The sequence below is a fragment of the Carlito syrichta genome, unplaced genomic scaffold (genome assembly GCF_000164805.1).
Source record: "Carlito syrichta isolate Samal-C Ts95f unplaced genomic scaffold, Tarsius_syrichta-2.0.1 Scaffold302715, whole genome shotgun sequence".
NCBI lineage: Eukaryota > Metazoa > Chordata > Mammalia > Primates > Tarsiidae > Carlito > Carlito syrichta.
The window spans coordinates 1,079,889-1,101,425 of NW_007246811.1; positions in this window are offsets into that span (position 1 = coordinate 1,079,889).

Consider the following 21,537-nt stretch of genomic DNA (forward strand, 5'->3'; position numbering starts at 1 on the left):
TTGGTTTGTTTGGTTTGTTTGTTTGTTTGTTTTTTGTTTTTGTTTTTGTTTTATTTTGTTTTGTTTTTGTTTTTGTTTTTTGGTTTTTTTTTGAGTTGAAGTCTCACTCTGTCGCCCAGACTGGAGTGCAGTGGCCGCTCCCGGCCACCACAGCCTCGACCTGCTGGGCTCCGGCGATCCCTCTGCCTCAGCCTTCCAAGAAGCCGGAATTACAGGCATGCGCTACAACGCCCGGCTGATTTTTTGATTTATTGTAGAGATGAGGTCTCGCTGCCCAGGCGGGTCTCGAACCCGTGGGCTCAGGTAATCCACTCACCTCAGCCTCCCAAAGGCACGGGATTACAGGCTGAGCCACCGAGCCCGGCGATTTTTTCTTTTCTTTTTTTTGAGTTGGAGTCTCACTCTGTCGCCCAGACTGGAGTGCAGTGGCCGCTCCCGGCCACCACAGCCTCGACCTGCTGGGCTCCGGCGATCCCTCTGCCTCAGCCTTCCAAGAAGCCGGAATTACAGGCATGCGCTACAACGCCCGGCTGATTTTTTGATTTATTGTAGAGATGAGGTCTCGCTGCCCAGGCGGGTCTCGAACCCGTGGGCTCAGGTAATCCACTCACCTCAGCCTCCCAAAGGCACGGGATTACAGGCTGAGCCACCGAGCCCGGCGATTTTTTCTTTTCTTTTTTTTGAGTTGGAGTCTCACTCTGTCGCCCAGACTGGAGTGCAGTGGCCGCTCCCGGCCACCACAGCCTCGACCTGCTGGGCTCCGGCGATCCCTCTGCCTCAGCCTTCCAAGAAGCCGGAATTACAGGCATGCGCTACAACGCCCGGCTGATTTTTTGATTTATTGTAGAGATGAGGTCTCGCTGCCCAGGCGGGTCTCGAACCCGTGGGCTCAGGTAATCCACTCACCTCAGCCTCCCAAAGGCACGGGATTACAGGCTGAGCCACCGAGCCCGGCGATTTTTTCTTTTCTTTTTTTTGAGTTGGAGTCTCACTCTGTCGCCCAGACTGGAGTGCAGTGGCCGCTCCCGGCCACCACAGCCTCGACCTGCTGGGCTCCGGCGATCCCTCTGCCTCAGCCTTCCAAGAAGCCGGAATTACAGGCATGCGCTACAACGCCCGGCTGATTTTTTGATTTATTGTAGAGATGAGGTCTCGCTGCCCAGGCGGGTCTCGAACCCGTGGGCTCAGGTAATCCACTCACCTCAGCCTCCCAAAGGCACGGGATTACAGGCTGAGCCACCGAGCCCGGCGATTTTTTCTTTTCTTTTTTTTGAGTTGGAGTCTCACTCTGTCGCCCAGACTGGAGTGCAGTGGCCGCTCCCGGCCACCACAGCCTCGACCTGCTGGGCTCCGGCGATCCCTCTGCCTCAGCCTTCCAAGAAGCCGGAATTACAGGCATGCGCTACAACGCCCGGCTGATTTTTTGATTTATTGTAGAGATGAGGTCTCGCTGCCCAGGCGGGTCTCGAACCCGTGGGCTCAGGTAATCCACTCACCTCAGCCTCCCAAAGGCACGGGATTACAGGCTGAGCCACCGAGCCCGGCGATTTTTTCTTTTTGAATGCAAGCTTCCATAAGGATATTAGGAGTCACCAGAATATTCTTAGAGATTCATTTCTCTCCAAGATTCAGGAAAAAGAGCTACTTCAACATCAGAAATGCATGAAAGAGATGTGTATTCTTCCTGGGCTGATCCTGAGTAGTTCTTGGAGGATTGCATTGACTAACTGCTTTTCCCCCTCACACATTCCTATGTGTTGTCTGGCCCATAAGTGTGCCTTTAGACTCTTGCACCATTTCTTTCCCCTGCTAGAATTGTTACTGTTCTTTGTAGTCACCTCCAGAAGACTTAGGCTATGCTTGACCACTTCTCATTCTTTTCAGGTCAATGCTTTCCTTTCCTGCGATTGAAAAGAAAAAATATGTATACAGTCTTAACTTTACTATAGTGTTTAATGAATCCGTGACAAATGTCAAAAAACTATGTCAGAAATTAAGGAAGAAAATGAGTCATTCATATTTAGGAAAGACTGAGATGTGAGTTAAGCCTTACTCAGAAGGAAAGTTATGCACTGTTGAAAATACATAAACAGGAGAAAAAACAATGATATTGTGCCTATTTTGTGCTAGCAACTGTGCATGCATTTTAAAATTTAACATAAAAACTCTCAAGATAGTTGCTGTCACCTCTATTTTACAAATGAATAAGTGGCATGACAGAAGGTAAGTATCATGGTTTATAGCACATGGCTAAGACTGAGGATTACAGATTCGAACCCAGGTAAGCCTCATTCCAAGTCCTATGTTCTTTTCACAAAAACATCCAGCCCTGTCAGACTTGTAACTCATGCGAATGTGTTAATATACAAATAGTAGAATAAATATACATTTTATAATCTATATTCTAACATGTTTGTTTCCATATATGGGAAGAGGGGTGACAAGGGTGACACAATGGTGAATAAGAGTACAATTTTGGTGGTCAGGCACTAGTCTTGATTCTAATATTTATGAGTTACTTTACCTCTAATACATATTACAATATTAAGCTAATCTCTATGAGACTTCGTTTTCTTATGTGTAAAACGGGAATAATAATGGCACCTGAATTATAAGGTGGTTTAACTTGTAAGTGAGATAATGAAAATTCAGTGCTTAACAGTCAATAATATATAGTAAGTTTGCAAAAATATTAGTTATAAGTATTAGCTCTACTGTGAACTTAAGCACATTAAAAAACTCCTTAAAGCAATCTGCCTACTAATAGCAAAAATATAAAAAAGTAAATAATAATTTACCAGTGTGCTATTTCTAAAAAGTATATTGTGATGGGCCAGCCATTACCAATAAAGACATTTGACACTGCTTAAAAAAAACAGTCCTTAAATTGGGATTAAAAGTGTCAGTATAAGAACAATCACATTTGCTTATCATTAGTGAACTTTAGACTGACAAACAACTAAAAACACAAAATGTCCATTTTTTAAAATCTTTGCTTCAGTCTTCCTCTGTTTCTTTTTTTTTTTTTGCTCCCCCCCCCCTTCTGATAAAGGTTATGGATTGTGGGTATCAATTGTGAATCTTTTTAAAAAATGAAATCTGGGAGCTTACATAAAATTTTGAACCACTTGTAATTGTTTAGTCTGGAAACTTCTCCAAAGTAGTGATGTGGGAGGAACCCAATAAGACAACAGTAATAACTATGAATTATAAATAAATAACTGCTAACATAGAGACAAAGGGGCTCATCAAGTTTTGCATTTTATTTCAGCTCAGTAGTGATACAATTTCACATGGGTATCACTGACAAAGATTAAGTTGATTTGTTGGCATGAACACAGTTCTAAACACCCATAATTGTTTTTAGTCCACCAGCTCCTTACAGAAGGGGTACTTTTCTTATGATTGATTTTAATTTATTTCTATTTCTTTCTCTTTCTCTTTGGTGTACTTTGCATAGACAAGCAGATTGTGTCACCTTCTGAATCTTACTGGGTCAGAAGTTACAACAGGAAAAATACCATATCACCTTTAGCTGGTTGAAAAGAAAGATTTCCAAGTCCTTCAAAGAAATGAGAAGCCCAGTGGTGCCAATTTAGCTTCATAATGAAAATCTATCATTTTATACTCAAGATTAACCATTTAAGGAAAATATATTATACATAAATAAGTATTTTTTCCCTCCATATGTGAACAAAGGTCTCATGAAAAGATTTTTTACCTGTGTTACAAAGTATTTCTGGATTCTATCAAAAATGTAAAATATAGCAATTTTCCTTAATTAATTAATTATTATTATTTTTTTTGAGTTAGTGTCTCACTCCTTCATTCAAGCTGGAGTGCAGCGGCCAGCATCAACCTTCTGGGCTCAGGTGATTCTTCTGCCTCAGGCTTCCAAGTAACCGGAACTACAGGCGCACGATACCATGCCCAGCTAATTTTTTCATTTATTGTAGAGATAAGGTCTCACCAAATTGCCCAGGCTGGTCTCGAACCTGTGGGCTCAGGTAATCCTCTCCCCTTGGCCTCCCAAAGTGCTGGGATTACAGGCTTGAGCCACTGTGCCTGGACATAGCAATTTTCTATCCAATTTGGATTTGTCATTTATCCACAAAAGAACCCTGTGACTGAGGGAAGCTATCCCTATGTCTTGCTATAGACAAGCCAATTTTTTATACATAAGCCTAAATTATTCAACATTATTTAAATAATAATTATTTGAATGTGAGAAACAATACTTTGCAAATGAATAGGGCTGTGTTCCAATGAAATTCTACTTAGTGGTATTGAAATTTGATTATCACAGAATTTTCATGTGTCATGAAATATCCTTAAATTTTTTCAAGCATTAAAAAAGGAAAAAAAAAAACAGCTCATCTACCATACAGAAACAGGTAATTTGATTGTCTTATCTTGATTCTAATACTTTGACCATGGACTTGACATCTGCACCAAATGATTGAATTGAAAAAATGAACACACATGATGTTGATTTACCTTACTCATACACAGGTATTCTGGTCATTCATTGAAAAGAACATTCTTAAACTCTTTCACCAAAAGTAACTTAGCACAGTATAATAATGCTTATTTGAAAAAACAATTATTTGATAAAATCAAATATTTTAAAAATTAAATCATTTTTTGTATGTTATATAGACATCATCTGAAGGAAATTTATACATATTGTTTCTATTCTGTCTGTATTATCTAGGGATACTAATATATAATTTATTTTGATTTATAAATATTTAAATTCCTATTTTTTGTCATCAATAATGTTAAATAATTTATTCCTATGTATAAAACAATTTTTAAAAATTGGCTTGTATATAGTAGAAAATTTCATATGTTGCAGAATGTTTGAATGTCCATTGATGTTTTTAAATGCCCACTTTAATTTTTAAAGCATCAAAAAGGCTGGGTGTGGTGGCTCATATCAGTAATCCTAGCGCTTTGGGAGGCTGAGGTGGGAGGATGGCTTGAGCCCAAGAGTTCAAGACCAACCTAATCAACACAGCAAGACCTCATCTCTATTAAAAAAAAAAAAATTATGCAGGCATGGTAGCATGTGCCTGTAGTCCCAGCTACTAAGGAGACTGAGGCAGAAGGATCACCTGAGCCCAGAAGTTTGAGGCAGTGAGCTGTGATCGTGCCACTGCACTCCAGCCTGGGTATAAGAGTGAAAACTCAACTCAAAAAATAAGCAAACAAACAAATAAATATCAAATAAAATAAAAATATCAAGGAAGCTAATTTTTAACATGATAAAATGATGATATTTTATAAAGTCACTAATGGTGGCAATATCATATGATGAGCATTCCAATCTCATTCCTTAATCCCTTTGGACCTTAGTGTTTTCAACAATTGAAAAACAAAACTGTTTTTCTCGTGGCTTCAAGGAAGTTCTTTGTAAACGATGACTTGCTAGAAACATATAAAGGATTATACTGTCTAGAATTTTTATTTAAATACAATGCCTATGAGGGGGGACCCCCCGCACAAAAAGCAAAAAAGTCAGAATTTATTTTTTAAAATTGTGTCTATATTCTTACATGTTTAAATTTCCATCACCTTCAAAGTGTTCTCTGACGAAATACATCTGTCAAGATGCTCTTTCCACTGCTCAAAACAGTTTTTTAAATCATCCATTTTGATGCCTTTAAGTGTTTCCAATTTTTTTTTTTTTTTTTGTATCAACTTTTCTACATGGGCAAAACATTTCCTTTGAGGACATTTTTCGTCTGGGGAAACAAAAAAAAGTTGTTCAGGGAGTGACCAGGTGAATAGGGAGGGTGGGGCCGGGGTCATGCCATTTTTGGTTAAAAACTGCAGAACGCGAAGTGCAGTGTGGGCAGATGCATTGTCATGGTGGAAAAATCAGTCACTTGCCACACAACTCAGGACATTTTTTCTGCAAATCATGACACAACCTTCTTAAAACTTCCAGATAAAAAAACTAGTTGACTATTTGATCCAGAGGAACAAATTCTGAGTGTACTACAAGGGGTCCACCCTTCTAATGATAATTCTGGGTTTTTTGGGGGGGGGGGCACTCCTCATATTTTACAGATCAAAAATTGTGTGAATTTTTAAGGTAAAACTTACATAAGTGGCTATAACATTTATTCAAAATTAGAAAAAGAAATTTATTTGAATGTGTATGTGTTTGTGGTTATATGGCAAAAGATAGATATATCTGTATTTATAAGGAGCTTAAATTTACATTTTTGAATATACCATTTTTTAAACATATTTTTTATTTTAAAATTGTGGTGTACAGTTAAGGGTTAGGTATACAAACAAGCATTGTTCAGGCACCCTTGTTGATAAGGGGTGTCCCCACCGTCCCCAGACAGATATTGACTACTGTTAATCCCACCTCCCTCTCCCTCCCTGTCCCCCCATAGTTTCCTGCCATTGTCAGTCCTTTTCTTATAGTATTACAACACATGTACAAGGTCTGCTTATGAGTGAGAACATGTGATACTCAGATCTTTTTTTCTATGAGAGATCACTCAGTATTATAGACTCTAGTTCCAACCAGGTTGCTGTGAAATTCATGACTTTGTTCTTTTTTATGGCTGTGTAGTATTCTATTGTGTATATGTACCACATTTTTTTAATCCAGTCCTCTTTGATGGACAGCATGGTTGGTTCCAGGTTCTTGCTATTGTGAACAATATGTTGCAATAAACATACATTGCAGGTATCTTTTTCATGGAGTGATTCATGTTCTTCAGGGTATATTCCCAGTAGGGGGATTGCGGGGTCATATGGGAGGTCGATATTTGGAGTTTTTAGGAATCAGCACATTGCTTTCCACAGAAGTTGCACTAGTTTACACTCCCACCAACAGTGTATAAGTGTTTCCTTTTCACCACATCCTCTTCAGCATCTATTTTTTGAGTTATTGATAATGACCATTCTGACTGGAGTTAGGTGGTATCTCAGTGTAATTTTAATTTGCATCTCCTTGATGATTAGTGTCTTTTGGTTGCTCAGATGTCTTCTTTTGTGAAGGGTCTGTTCATATCTTTTGTCCACTTTCTAACGGGTTGTTTCTTTTTTTCTTTTCAGCACGTTTGAGTTCCTTGTAGATCCAAGATGTTAGGCCTTTGTCAGACATGGAGTTGGAAATCTACAATGTCTGTTCAATATAGCATTGGAAGTCCTGGCTAGAGCAATCAGAAAAGAGAAGGTGATCAGGGGGATCCAAATAGGAAAAGAGGAAGTCAGTTTATCTCTCTTTGCAGATGTCATGATTGTGTACCTTGAAAACCCAAAAGAATCTGTCAAAAGCCTCCTTGCACTGATAAAGGACTTTGGCAAAGTCTCAGGGTATAAAATAATGTGCAAAAGATAATCACATTTCTTTACACCAATAATAAACAAAAAGAAACCCAAATTAAAAGCACAATTGAGTTCCTTGTAGATCTAAGATGTTAGGCCTTTGTCAGACATGGAGTTTTCCCAGTCTGTGGGCTGTCTCCCTGCTCTCTTGATGGTTTCTTTGACTTGTAGAAGCTTGTCAGTTTAATGAGGTCCCACTTGTCTATCTTATCTCTTATGACCTGTGCATTTTGGGTTTTGCTCAGGAATTGGATTCCAGTTCCAATTTTCATAAGGGTGTGTCCTGCATTTCCCAAGTTCTTATGGTTTGAGGTTTTACATTTAGGTCTCTGATCCATTTAGAGTTAATTTTTGTGTATGGGGATAGATAGGGGTCTTGTTTGAGTCTTCTGCATGTGGCCAGTCAGTTTTCCCAGCGCCATTTACTGAATAGGTTCTCCTCTCCCCAGTGGTAGGTGGTGGGGACTTTGTCAAAGATGAATTGGTTGAGAAATTGAGGTTTTGCTTCTGGAATCTCAGTTCTATTCCATTGGTCTATATGCCTCTTCTTGTACCAATACCAAGCTGTTTTTGATTATTGTAGCTTTACAGTAATGTTTGAAGTCTGGTAATGCTTTGTGTTTTTTGCTGAGGATTATTCTGGGTATTCTTGGTCATTTGTGTTTCCATATGAATTCCTGTATTTTTTTTTCTAGCTCTGAGAAGAATGTTGCTGGTAATTTGATGGGTATTACATTAAATCTGTACATTGCCTTAGGTAAGATGGACATCTTCACAGTGTTGATTCTTCCAATCCATGAGCATGGGATATTTTTCCACTTGTTTGTGTAATCTTTGATTTCTTTGAGTGGTGTTTTATAGTTTTCATTGTAAAGATCTTTCACATCTCTGGTTAGGAAGATGCCAAGGTATTTCTTTCTTTCTTTTTTTTTTTTTTTTTGTGGCTATTGTGAATGGAATTGTGCTTTTAATTTGGGTTTCTGTTTGTTTATTATTGGTGTAAAGAAATGTGATTATCTTTTGCACATTTATTTTATACCCTGAGACTTTGCCAAAGTCCTTTATCAGTGCCAGGAGGCTTTTGACAGATTCTCCTGGGTTTTCAAAGTACATAATCATGACATCTGCAAAGAGAGATAACTTGACTTCTTCTTTTCCTATTTGGATACCCCTGATCGCCTTCTCTTTTCTGATTGCTCTAGCCAGGACTTCCAATGCTATATTGAACAGGAGGGGAGAGAGTGGGCATCCTTGTCTTATTCCAGTTTTCAGGGGGAAATTGTTCCAATTTTTGTCTGTTTAGGAGTATGCTGGCTGTGGGTTTCTTGTAGATGGCTTTCACTATTTTGAGGTATGTTCCATGTATGCCTATATGTTTGAGGATTTTTATCAAGAAGGGGTGCTTGATTTTATCAAAAGCTTTTTCTGCATCCAATGATATAATCATGTGGTTTTTGTTCTGACGTCTGTTGATGTATTTAATTACATTTATTGTCTTGCGAATGTTGAACCAGCCTTGCGTCCCAGGGATGAAGCCTACTTGGTCATGATGGATAATTTTTGAGATGTGTTGTTGAATCTGGTTTGCTAGAATCCTGGTAAGAATTTTGGCATCAATGTTCATCAAAGATATTGGCCTGTAGTTCTCTTTCTTTGTTGGATCTTTACCTGGCTTGAGTATCAATGTGATGTTAGTTTAATAAAATGATTTGCGGAGGGTTCCATCTTTCTCAATCACCTGGAATACTTTCAGTAGGATTGATATCAGCTCCTCCTTAAATGTCTTATAGATTCTGCTGGAAAGCCATCTGGTCCAGGGCTTTTTTTTGTGGGTGGTTTTCTTATTACATAGTAAATTTCCTTGATTATTATTGGTCTATTTAGGGTCTCGATTTCTTCTTGTTTCAGCCTAGGCAGGTTGTGTGATGTCAGAAAGTCTTCCATTTCCTTAAGGTTTTCAAGTTTGTTTCCATGCAAGTGTGCATAGTGGTCTCTAATGATCTTTTGTATTTCTTCAGGGTCAGATGTGACTTCATCTTTTGTTTTTCTGATTGTATTTAATTGGGCTTTTCTCCTTTTTTCTTGGTCAGTCTAGCTAAAAGCTAGGGGACCCTCAATCTTGTTTATCCCTTCAAAGAACCGGCTTTTGTTTCATTGATTTTTTTTTGTATTCTATGTCCCAGATTTGGACTTTTATTTTGGTAATCTGTATTCTTCTGCTGAAGTTAGGGTTTTGGTGGTCTTGCTTTTCCAGCTTCCTAAGGTGACTTGTTAGGCTGTTACTTTGTGATCCTTCCATTTTCTCCATGTGCATTTGTAGAGATATGAAATCCCCCCTTACTACAGCTTTCATGGTGTCCCAGAGATTTTGGTAAGACATTTCTTCATTTTCATTTGTTTCCAGGCATCTTTTAATCTCTGTTTTGATTTCAACATTGACCCAGGAGTTGTTTAGCATCATGCTATTTAGTGTCCATGTTTTTGTGGATTTGGGGGAAAACTTGTTGGTGTTGATGTTTATTTTTATTCCACTGTGGTCCAAGAAGGTGCATGACAAAATTTTGATCTTTTGAAATTTGTTTATGCTTGATTTATGGCCAAGTATATGGTTGATCTTAGAGTACATTCCATGTGGTGATGAGTAGAATGTATATTCTGTGGTCATTGGGTGGAATGTTCTGTAGGTATCAATTAAGTCCATTTGGTCAAGAGTCACATTGAGGTTCTGGATCCTATTGCTGATATTTTGTCCTGGTGATCTGTCTAGGGTTGTGAGTGGGGCATTAAAGTCCCTAGCTATGATAGTGTTAGAGTCAATATCTTTTTTGAGTTTTCCTACAAGCTGCTTTATGAAAGTTGGTGCTCCTATGTCAGGTGCATATATGTTTAGGGTAGATATTTCTTGTTGATGGAGTGAACCTTAATTATTATGTAGTGGTTTCCTGTATCTTTTTAAATTTTTGATAGCTTATATAGTACTTTGTCTGAAATTGGGATCACGACTCCTTCTTTCTTTTGTGTTCCATTTGCCTGAAAATTTATTTCCCATCCTCTTACTTTGAGTCTCTGAGTGTCCTTTCTAGTGAGATGGGGCTCTTGAAGGCAATATATTGTTGCCTGGTTATATTTTATCCATTTTGCCATTCTATGTCTTTTCAGTGGTGCATTTAGTCCATTCACATTCAGGCTAATTATTGAAATGTGAGAGTTGATCCCTATCATAAGGTTCTTATAGAGTTATTGTTGTTGTTCCTCTTTGTTTGTTGTCTTTCTTTTCATTTTGGGGTTGGCTCATGTGTGTTTTACTTTTTTTCCTATACTCTTGTGAAGAATGTTGTTGTTCTCTTTTCCTTTTCTTCTATGTTTAGTACTTTCTTAAGTGTTTCTTGTAGAGGTGATCTGGTGGCAGCGTAAGTTCTTAGGGATTGGATATCTGGGAAAGATTTTAATTCTTCCTCACTGATGAAGCTTAGCTTGGCTGGGTAGGTTATTCTTGGTAGAAATTGTTTATCTTTTAGAACTTTGAAGATAGGGATCCAAACTCTCCTAGTCTGCAGGGTTTCTGTAGATAAATCTGTTGCTATTCTAATTGGTCTTCCATGATAGGTGATCTAGCCTTTTTCTCTTGCTGCCTTTAGGATTTTTTCTTTTATACCTACTTGTTTAGGCAAATTATTATGTGTCTGGGAGTTGGTCTTCTTACTTGTTGTCTTGCAGGGGTTCTCTGAATCTCTTGTGTTTGAATTTTCACATCACTAATGAGATGAGGGTAGTTTTCTTCAATAATCTCATGGAATGTTTGTTCTAAGGTGACCTCTGTCTCTCTTTCTGTTTCAGGAAGTCCAATTACTCAGGTTCGGTCTCTTGAAGTAATCACTCATCTCTTGAAGGTTTTGTTCTGTCTTTCTAAGCTTCTTTTCTATGTTTTTGACAGTTTGGGTTAGTTCTATATTTTGGTTCTAAAGCTCTGAGATTCTTTCTTCTGCTTGACTAATTCTGCTTTCCATGCTTATCAGTTTGTTATTTATTTCATTCACAGTATTCCTTACTACGTTATCTCAGTTATCAGCTCCTTCCCAGTTTCTTCTTGCCTCTCCTCAATTCTTTTTAATCTCTCCATTAATGTCTTGATATCTAGGTTTATAGTTTGAGACCAATCATTCTGGGGGCTCTTCATTGTTGGCATTCTGAAGTCAGATTTCTCAGTTTCTGCCCTCCCAGGGGTCTGAGAGAGACCCATATTCCTCTTTTGGTTTTTCTTCATTTGTGTAGATTTTTCTCTCTCCCCCTTTCCCTCCCCTTCTTTAATTCTATTTTTCAGGGAAGGTGGAGTTGCTTTTACTTCTTTTGTTCAGTCTCCTTCCTTATGAGGGTCCTCTGGCTTTGTTCACTTTTGAGGCTGGACTGTGGGTTGAGGGCTATAGTTTTTGCAGTTTTGAAGTTTATTGAGGGAGAAGCTGTGATTCAGAATCTGTCTGCAGATCCCGGTATCCACCAACATGTGTATGGGCACACTGGAACACATTTCCCACTGCCTTACAATCTGTCCATGCAGCAGGGTTTAGGTTTACTCCCTGGAGCAAAAGGAGGTATGAAAAAGGAAAATAATGGAAGAAGTGGGGGTCAAGAGAATGTTAAAGAGACAGAAGAGTGAGAGGAAAAACAGACATACATACCAATTAATGAATGAAAAAGAGACACAAGGTCAGAAAAGAGTGAAAAACAGACACACAAACTAAATTCCCTAAAGCATACCAGTAGTCACACAAAGACAGTCCAATAAAATCATGCCTTTTGATGCGTTTTCCCCCAACACAAACAGATAGTCTAAATAAAAAAGCAAACAAAAGTGAGCAAAACAAACAGTCAAAAACTAAAATCAAAAATCAAAATAAGAAACCAGACTAGCTCTGGAATCTTTCCTGAGTGTCTAAAGTCTCTTCAGCTCTGATCTCTAGCCTCTCCCCTTTGCTTTCATTGCAGGGAAATACATTTACTCCAAGCTTGGGTTGGTTCCCTTGGCTTGCTGCCTGAGAGGTCTGTGACAGGGCTGAGTTGCCTGTGTCTGATTCAGTGTAGGGGAAGGCTTTTTGTCTCCTGTTTAGCGACATTACCTTAGAAACCAAGGTGGAGGCTGCTCATACCTGGGCTGGGCCATGCAAGCTATATGGGCCCCACATCAAGTCATCATTACCCACTGCCCTGGTCATCAGAAAGAAAACTTAAAAGAGGTGATAGGAAATAGAAAGGCAGACCAAGGAGCCAAGAATGCTGCTTACCACAGGACCACTTGCTTGCTGAGTGAGCCGCCAAAGTATACAGATGAAGACCTCATGACTGCACAAAAACTGGGCAGAATGAATAACCCCCAGGGATGGCTGCAACTCCAGGTGGTAGAATCTTCCTCTCACAAACTTTGGGGTGGCAACTTCTACACCAACTCCACGAAGAAACTCATTTGGGAAAAATAAAACTGACTGAACTCATATGGAAGAAATTCTTCCTTCCCCACCTAGATCAGCTGGTACAGGAGCTTATTCAAGGCTGCGTGCCTTGCCAACAAACTAACAGTGCTAAGGTCAGTGTATCCACCCAAGGAGTCCGGGACCGGTGATTAACACCTGGAAGACATTGGTAAATAGATTTTCTGAGGTAAAGCCTGGACAGTATGGGTGTAGGTAACTGTTGGTGCTGGTGGACACTTTTTCAGGATGGGTAGAGGCATTTCCCACTAAAGCCAAGACCACCTCAGTTACTGTCAAGAAACTTTTAAATGACATCATCCCGATATATGGCCTACCCATATCAATAGGTCAGACAATGGGCCAGCTTTTATTTCAAAGCTCACAAAAGATATAGCAAAGACATTGGGGATAGATTGGAATTTACACTGTGCATATCATCCCCAAAGCTTAGGTAAGGTAGAAAGAATGAATCGGACACTCAAGGAGACCCTGACTAAATGAACCCTGGAGACCAGCGAGGGGTGGGTAACCCTCCTTCCCTATGCCCTCCTAAGGGCTAGATGTACCCCCTATATTAAAGTCCTAACCCCCTTTGAAATCCTCTTTGGACGGCCTCTGCCTTTACTTCCAAAAATTGGAATAGAAAACATGGCAGAATTATCTAACCATAACTTGATTCAGTTACTACAGGCACTCCAAAAAGTTCAACAGGCTGTAATAAAAACCATGCAGGTGGCTCTCCAGAAGCTAACTCCAGAAATATCTCACCCATTCCAACCTGGTGATTGAGTTTGTGTGAAAATCGAGGCTCTTGCCCCCAAGTGGAAAGGCCCTCACTGGTGATCCCGACAACACCAACTGCTGTTAAAGTCAGCAGTGTCCAGCCTTGGGTTCATCACTCGCTGGTGAAAGCAGCCACCGACACGCACCCGGAGACATGGAGAATCATCAAACTGGCCACCGAGAAGGACACATTAACGATAAGAATCTTGTGAGCCCCCAAATCCTAGTCTTACTCCTCATAGGGCTCCCCCTAAGGCAGGCCTATCAGCCCCACTCATGGTATTACTGTGGCCTGGGAAGTACTCCTGGGTCTCAATAGATACCATCACGGGGACTGTGATCTCCACCTACTATGGGGATAAACAGCCAGTTTTTAACTTTGACCTTTGTAAGTTATGGCCTAGTCTGTCCCTAATCCCCAAAGGATGGGGAAGCCACAGCCCACAATTTCTTGGGTGCAAGTATAGCAACAGAGAAAATGAAAAACAGCTTGCTAAAGTAAGTTTCTATGCTTGCCCAGCTGCCGGCCCTACCCACTGCCATAAGCCCCAGCAGTTTCACTGTGCTGTGAAACTATTGCTCCTTGGAAAGGCAACAAGGACATATACATATCTCTCAGCAGGAAACTAACTGCCTTCCCTTGTAAACAACCTAAAACCTGCAATCCCCTAAACCTCACAGTTGTTCATTGGGATGCCTTTAGTATTCAAAAGGTATGGGAACTAGGTAAAACATGGGGACTTAGAATGTATGCATCAGGACTAGACCCTGGAATGTCATTTACTATTCAAAGAAAGTCTGTCCCACATACCCTCAACCCAGTTGGCCCCATCCGTAATATCATTCTCTGGGTACCTGAACCTTCTAGCCCCATTGTTGTAACCACTCCTTCCGCTGCCTTTTCCATGCAAGAAACCCCTGTGGCTTCTCCACCACCCAAAAATCAGTTTCTTCCTATGCTGTCAGCAGTTCATCGGCTTGCTAATGCCACTCGTCCCAACTTAGAGAAAGACTACTGGCTATGCCTGGATCCCCATCCCCCATATTACATGGGAATCAGGGCTGTCTCCACTATGGGAGACACGGAGAAAAGTATGTAGTATCCTCAATCTAACTGAGGTTCTATCTCGGGGACTATGTCCCTGGGGTACCCACCCGACTAACTCTGGGAGATCTTCAAGGAAAGGGAACTTGTCTCTATTCACCGCAGTTCCCATTAAATAGTTCCCCCCTCCAGGCATCCTGCAATGCCACCCCCTGAGTTAATACTATGGATATCCCAAGCAGTGAGAGCACTCAGTTAGCTGTAGCTCCCCCCACCACTTGGTTCGCCTGTACACAGGGTATTACCCCATGTGTCGCTCTGCAACACCTACGAATCACCTCAGAGCTATGTATTCTGGTGCACATTTTCCCCCAAGTATACATATATGAGGGAATAGAGGGAAGGGAACATCTCCAGCTCCCAGGCTTTGCACGGGCAAAATGCACCGTTCCCATATTAGTGCCTCTCCTTGTAAGTCTAGGGGTTGCGGGGACTGCCGCCTTGGGAACAGCCTCCTTGGTTGTGGGGGACCAGAATCGCAAACAACTTAGTACACAAGTCAATGCAGATTTAAGCTTATTAGAATCAAGTATATCTCAGTCGGAAGAACAAGTAAACTCCCTAGCTGAAGTAGTGCTTCAAAATAGGAGAGGCCTGGATCTCCTCTTCATGAAACAAGGGGGTTCGTGCATGGCCTTAGGAGAAGCCTGTTGCTTCTGTGCCAACAAATCGGGGATAATATGAGAAACTCTCACTCAAGTAAGGGAAAACTCAAACAGCGAGAGTTATAAAATCAGGCCTTAGAAAACTGGTGTCAATCTCTCTTCTCCTGGTCCCCCTGGCTTACCACCCTAATTTCGGCAGTAGCCAGGCCCCTCCTCCTTCTCTTAATAGGTATTACTGTAGGGCCCTGCATTATCAATCACCTCCTTACCTACATAAGAAATAGCATCATGCCTGTAAAGATGATGATACTCAGGTCCCATTACACCCCCTTGTCTGAGGAGTCAATGATTTGACTCCTGGCACAACTGAAAGGGGGGAATGTGAATCTAAACTATTTAAGGCAGCCCTGTGTGGCAGCTGACCACTCTTGCTTTGGAATTCATTATCCAAATGAATTCCAAGTGGCCACCAGCCATGGCTGAATCTAGCTAATAAACCTCTCCTTTGTTACTTACAACTTTGTGTCAGTGTCTGTGATTTAAGCCCTTGGACCCTCCTTCAATAGATGGGTGGGTCAATGCAAATCTCAGCCTGGAAAATGACTGAGGTGGGCAGCTCCTCTTTTGCGGATCCTTTCTTTCCACCCATCCTTTCTCTCTGCTCGTCCAGGTCCGTGGGCAATCCACCATGACCAGCTGTGGTGGTGTGTCAGGCACCAGGGATCAGCAAGACAGCTGGACACTGGATCTGGTGTGCTACCAGTGGCCTAGGGTGGAGAGAGAGCTGGGAATTCCCTCTTCTGGAGCTGAGAGTGCTGAGAGTGCTGATCAGCACATCCTTAAGATATACTGTTTCCTTACACAACCATGGGGTCCCAGGCTGGGTGTCTCAGCCAGAGCGGGGACTGGAGCACCAAAGGGCAGGTGGTGAGTGGGGACAGCTACTTTGGGCACCACACAGGGCACTTCAGCCAGGAATGGAGCTGGTATCTCAGAGGGGCGGGAACCTAGAACCTCCCTGGGTGATGGTGGCTTGAAGTAGGGCTGGGTGGGAGTCCAGAACCCAGGGCAGGGGGCTGGAACTCTGAGTGAGCACCGGGCAGCTGGGCTAGGAGCCCAGTCAGGGAGGGAGCTGGCAGCAGCTGAGTGCTTGGAGGATCAGTGTAGCCAGCAAGGGAACCCAGATCTCCACAGGGTGGTATCCAAGGGCCTCCACAGGCGGCCACCCACAGCTTGGGGCCAGGTGAGATGTTGTAGCCAGGGAGGGAGCTGGGATCTCCACAAGGCCGGGGCTCAGGGTGCCTATGATGGAGTGGCAGCAGCCAAGGGACCGCAATAGCTGGCCCTGCATGGGACTGAGGGTCTCCAGGCCTCAGACTGGTGCAGCTGGCGGTGGGAAGAGAGGTGGGAAAGGTAAGTAAGAGTCTTTTTGGTAACTCACTTTCAAAGAATCTCACAGTCCTACCTATGTTGTCGCCATCTTACCGGAACTCTTTGAATATACCATTTTAAAAATTTTGTCTAAAATCTTTTAAATCTGTATTCTCTTCATAGGAAAAGATACAAGTTGTGCTACAGAATATGACCCAGTTTTTCAAATTAGCATTCATGAAGTTTGGTGACTGAGTCTTAGCAGAACATATTGGAAATGTAGCCTCTAATTGTTTACAACCTTTTCTGCTCCTATGATTTTTTCATATCAGCATTTAGAAAGTCCTCAAGGATGCATTTATCTGCATTAAGAGGACCTACAATCACACGGTTAGATGACTGTCTTTTCTTTCCTCTAAAGATTTATTGTCGCAAGAGCAAGCTTATATTCTGTTGCTGATTCAAACTATAAAATTAATGCATGGTTATTTTTCAAAAGTTGAAAACACTGCAGGATATAGAGAAGACAAAAAAAATTACACATTGTCCCACTTATCCAAATAAAATCACAATTAGTAGTTTGGTAAATATTAGATTCATTTATGTTTAAACCATTGAAAAAACATTTACATAAATTTTACATGCTGACTTTTAAAGTTTAATATTATGCCATAATCTCTTTTTAATGTTATCATACAGAACGCAGAAACATCATTGTAGCGGTCAGAGCTTAATCAGAGAAGAAGGACCATAAACTCGTATATATGCACAAAGCTATGTATATATACTTTATATACAGACGGTGCCAAAAAAAGGAATACACATTTTAAGAAAGGTTTAAAATTGCAATACTCAATATACACCAATAAAAAAAGATGAATACAAGTCACATTTAACTTCTGCAATTACAAGAGGTGCTCATAGTGGTTACCATCAGCATCCAGATACTTCTGATTACTACGAACAGCTCTTAAAATGTGTATACTTTTTTTGGTACCCCCAGTATCTCTCTCTCTCTATGTATATCTATATATTAAGAAGGAATTTATCATTAGGATGTGATCTTATGCAATTGAAAAATCAACGTAAACAGCCTGTATGAAGTTGTTGCTCTGTGTCTCATGCAAGAGCCAGAAGTCAGCTAGACAAGTAGTTGAGAAAGAAGGGTAATTGTGAAGTTGAGGGGAGAGCGATGGGATGGGGGAGTGGAGGGTGTAAGGGTAGGCTTGAACTTTCAAAGATGAATTGCAAACTATGAGGCTGAAATTCAACATGCAATGGTTTTCCATGGCTTCCTAGACTTCCATATTGGGGATGACCCGCAAAGAGAAGCTGACGTCCACCTCAACAGCAAGACACATACCTGGCCCAGGCGTTGAAGCTGATGAAAGAGAACCATTGGGTGTTGTAGGAATGATGGCCTGCCTGCTGACCCAGGACCACAGGGAAGCCAGCACACTGACAACCACGGGCGGGAACTGCAGAGGCTCACTGTACTCTTCATGGCGCTTCCCCTTGAAAAGAGAATGCGTCTGCCATGGCTCCACTATGCCTCCAAATCCCGTGCAAAAAATGGTCTTTTCTGGCACTCCTAATGTGGAACTGAACAGAGCAGAGAATTCTGGGAAGTAAAAATCCTGCTTAAGTGAGCACAATCCACTACAATCGTTTACATTTTAATGCCTATAAAATATTTCTTGAAGTGCACACATACTGTAACCGGCACTGCCATACCGATTATTGAATTGGAATCATTGGAAACACTGAGATGTCTAATAGTGTTTATATGTACTTTTATATTGCACATTGCCTCTAAGGACTGCAGTATTTTGTATTTGTTAATTGTCAAAATTTATTTATTCTCCTGCTTTTTAAAGACTTACTTAACTCTACTTTCCTTCAGGTCTCAACTTTCTTCAGGCCAAGGAAAAGTCTCTCCTGACTTTGTAAAACTGACTTGTGGTCCTCCACTGTGTTCCCAAAGCTCTCTGTAGTAGCTGTGGTGCATTATCTCAGTGTACTCTCCTTAGTACTGCTCTGTGTCTTTCACTCTACTCTAAGTTATAGAAGGGCAGACAAAGTATCTCTTATTATTGGACTTTCAGTTCTCGGGAGAGTTCCTGGCACATAGTAGGCAAGCAATCGATGCTTTTTGAATTAATAAAGTTATGTCATTAGTAAACTAAAATGATGCATTATTTTTCTTTTCATCACTTTCCCTATTTGCAAAATGTTTGATTTTAGTTATCTGAGTTTTTTTCTGAAAAATGGAATGAAAACTGCTTTCCTCTAGCCACAAAGGGTATTCTGCCAGTATCAGTGGATGAAAATCCACTTGAAATGTTTGCTGCTACTGTCACATGATTAATATTCTGAAAAATAAAAGCCATTTTATCATGAAGTAACAATAATATTGAAAATTTTGAAATTTTGTTTTGATTTGACTATTAAAGTTAACAAGCGATTTCTATATACTGTGTGGCTGGTGCGATTTTAGATAGCCTTAGATAATTTGTTGTTATTCTTTTGGCAAATGTTCATGTAAAAATATTAATATTGATAGGTCATCGTCCCTTATTCATCATTATTCAGGGTGACTCTAGAAATAATATTCCAAGCCTAAGAGGTAAAAGGGAGGAATGAATAAGGAGGAGGCAAAGGAAAATGTGAAACCTGATTATTTTTCTTTGTGATTAATATTTATATTTTAAAGGTTCATTATTGTGCTATTCTAAACGTATCAATTATTGAAGTCTTAGGTATGTCAGTGGGTTGGGAGTGATGGGAAGATAGCAGACTCATCTCCAAAATTTGTGATATACCTATATGCATTGTGTTAATTTGTAATAACAGTTTCTTTCTGCATATTTTTAGTTTCATTTTCCACCTAAACTAGTAAGTTCTAAAATAGTTAAATATTAAAGATTTTACATATATTTTAAAAACATTTTTGTTTTTAATAACTCATCCTTTTCAATATCTCAAGTATTAGTTCTATTCTAACTTTAAATTTTTTTATTGGTTTTGGTCCTTGGGAAGTCAGCCTTTTTTTTTTTTTTTTTTTTGAGTTGTAGTCTCTCTCTGTTGCCCAGACTGGAGTGCAGTGGCCGCTCCCGGCCACCGCAGCCTCGATCTGCTGGGGTCCAGTGAGCCTTCCGCCTAAGCCTTCCAAGTAGCCGGAATTACAGGCATGCACTACCACACCCGGCTGATTTTTTATTTATTTATTTATTTATTGTAGAGATGAGGTCTTGTTGCCCAGGCGGGTCTCGAACCTGCGGGCCCAGGCAATCCACTCACCTCAGCCTCCCAAAGGCACGGGATTACAGGCTGAGCCACCAACCCCAGCTGGAAGTCAGCCTTTTAAAAAGCTTGATCATTAGCTTTTAATTTTAATTTTCTTTCTTTCCTTTATAAGTAATCAGAGATAAATCTCAAAACAAAATGGAATACTCAAATATAACTGGAGGAATCTTGATGCCTCGATTACAAACAAGTGCATTTTCAATAGTCTTGCCAGTAAAAGACTATCTCTATGTCATTTCTTTTTCTTGTTGGATAATTTCAGATTTGGTGGACTCTAATATTTTGAGACAAACAGCTATGATTCCAAATATTTCCTTCCTTAGATTTGTCCTTGCAGTTGAGAGTCACTGTATTCTCCATCTATGACAGTTAGATTCCAATATAACTTATCTCTGTCAAACCAGCTGCCCTGAGGTGCCAGCTGGGGAGATAAATGGCTATATCCCAGTGATGATGAGGTGAGCCACCGTGAGAAGTATGGGTTGTGGCTGAAGGTATCTGTGGCCATGGAACACATTCTTTCAAATACTTTGGATTTTTGTTTCTTAAGAAACAATTTGCAGTGACTTCTTTAGGCATTACCCTCGACTAAACAACCCAACTAACCTGATTACCAAGTAGCTCATGGAAATTCTAATAGTATTCATTCAAAAGTTATGATTCTGTCAAGTGGAATTCAGAAAATATGTAATATGCAAAAAAAATTGCTTCTTGTATTTCGGAGTGTGAAAACATTATCTTTGTCTCCTTGATGTTTCCTTGATGTATTTGTGCTTGAACTTATTATTATTATTATTATTATTATTAAGTTGGAGTCTTACTCTTGTCACCCAGGCTGGAGTGCAACAGCATGCCCATGGCCACCACAGCCTCCACATGCTGTACTTAGGCAATCCTTCTGCCTCAGTCTTCCAAGTAGTTGGCACTACAGATGCACGCCACCACATCCGGCTAGTTTTTGTGATTTATTGTAGAGACAAGGTCTCACCAAGTTACCTAGTCTGATCTCGAGCCCATGGGTTCAGGCAATCCTCTCGCCTCAGACTCCCAAAGTGCTGGAATTACAGGCTGAGCCACCGTGCCCAGCCTTGAACTTGTTTTTAAAGTGTGTTTCCCTTGGTTTAAGATAGGTTATAATTCAATGAACTAAATTGATCCTTCCTCCATTGTTTCACAATTCTTTCCTCATAGACTTAGGGGACACTTCGCTGTTAGATTCATTTATTCCATTGTATGGATCACCTTTTACCTGTCCGGTGCCTCAGAGGAATGACAGTTCTCAAAAGTGAAACTACTGATCTGCAGTGTCTGAAAAAATAGAAAGTGATTATGACATCTCATGGTTGTTGCTGTTTCAGAGTCTGGCACTTTCATCTCCAGATCCATATCTTATTTCTTGTTTTCACCTCCAACACACAGAGCAATGCCAAGAACGTAGAAGATAATCAATAACTTTTCAAATGAAAGAAGGAGCAGTGGTGCCTGCAAGAGAAATAGGCATTACATTAGGAACAAGCCTGTAGCTGACTTTTCTGGGCATATGGGT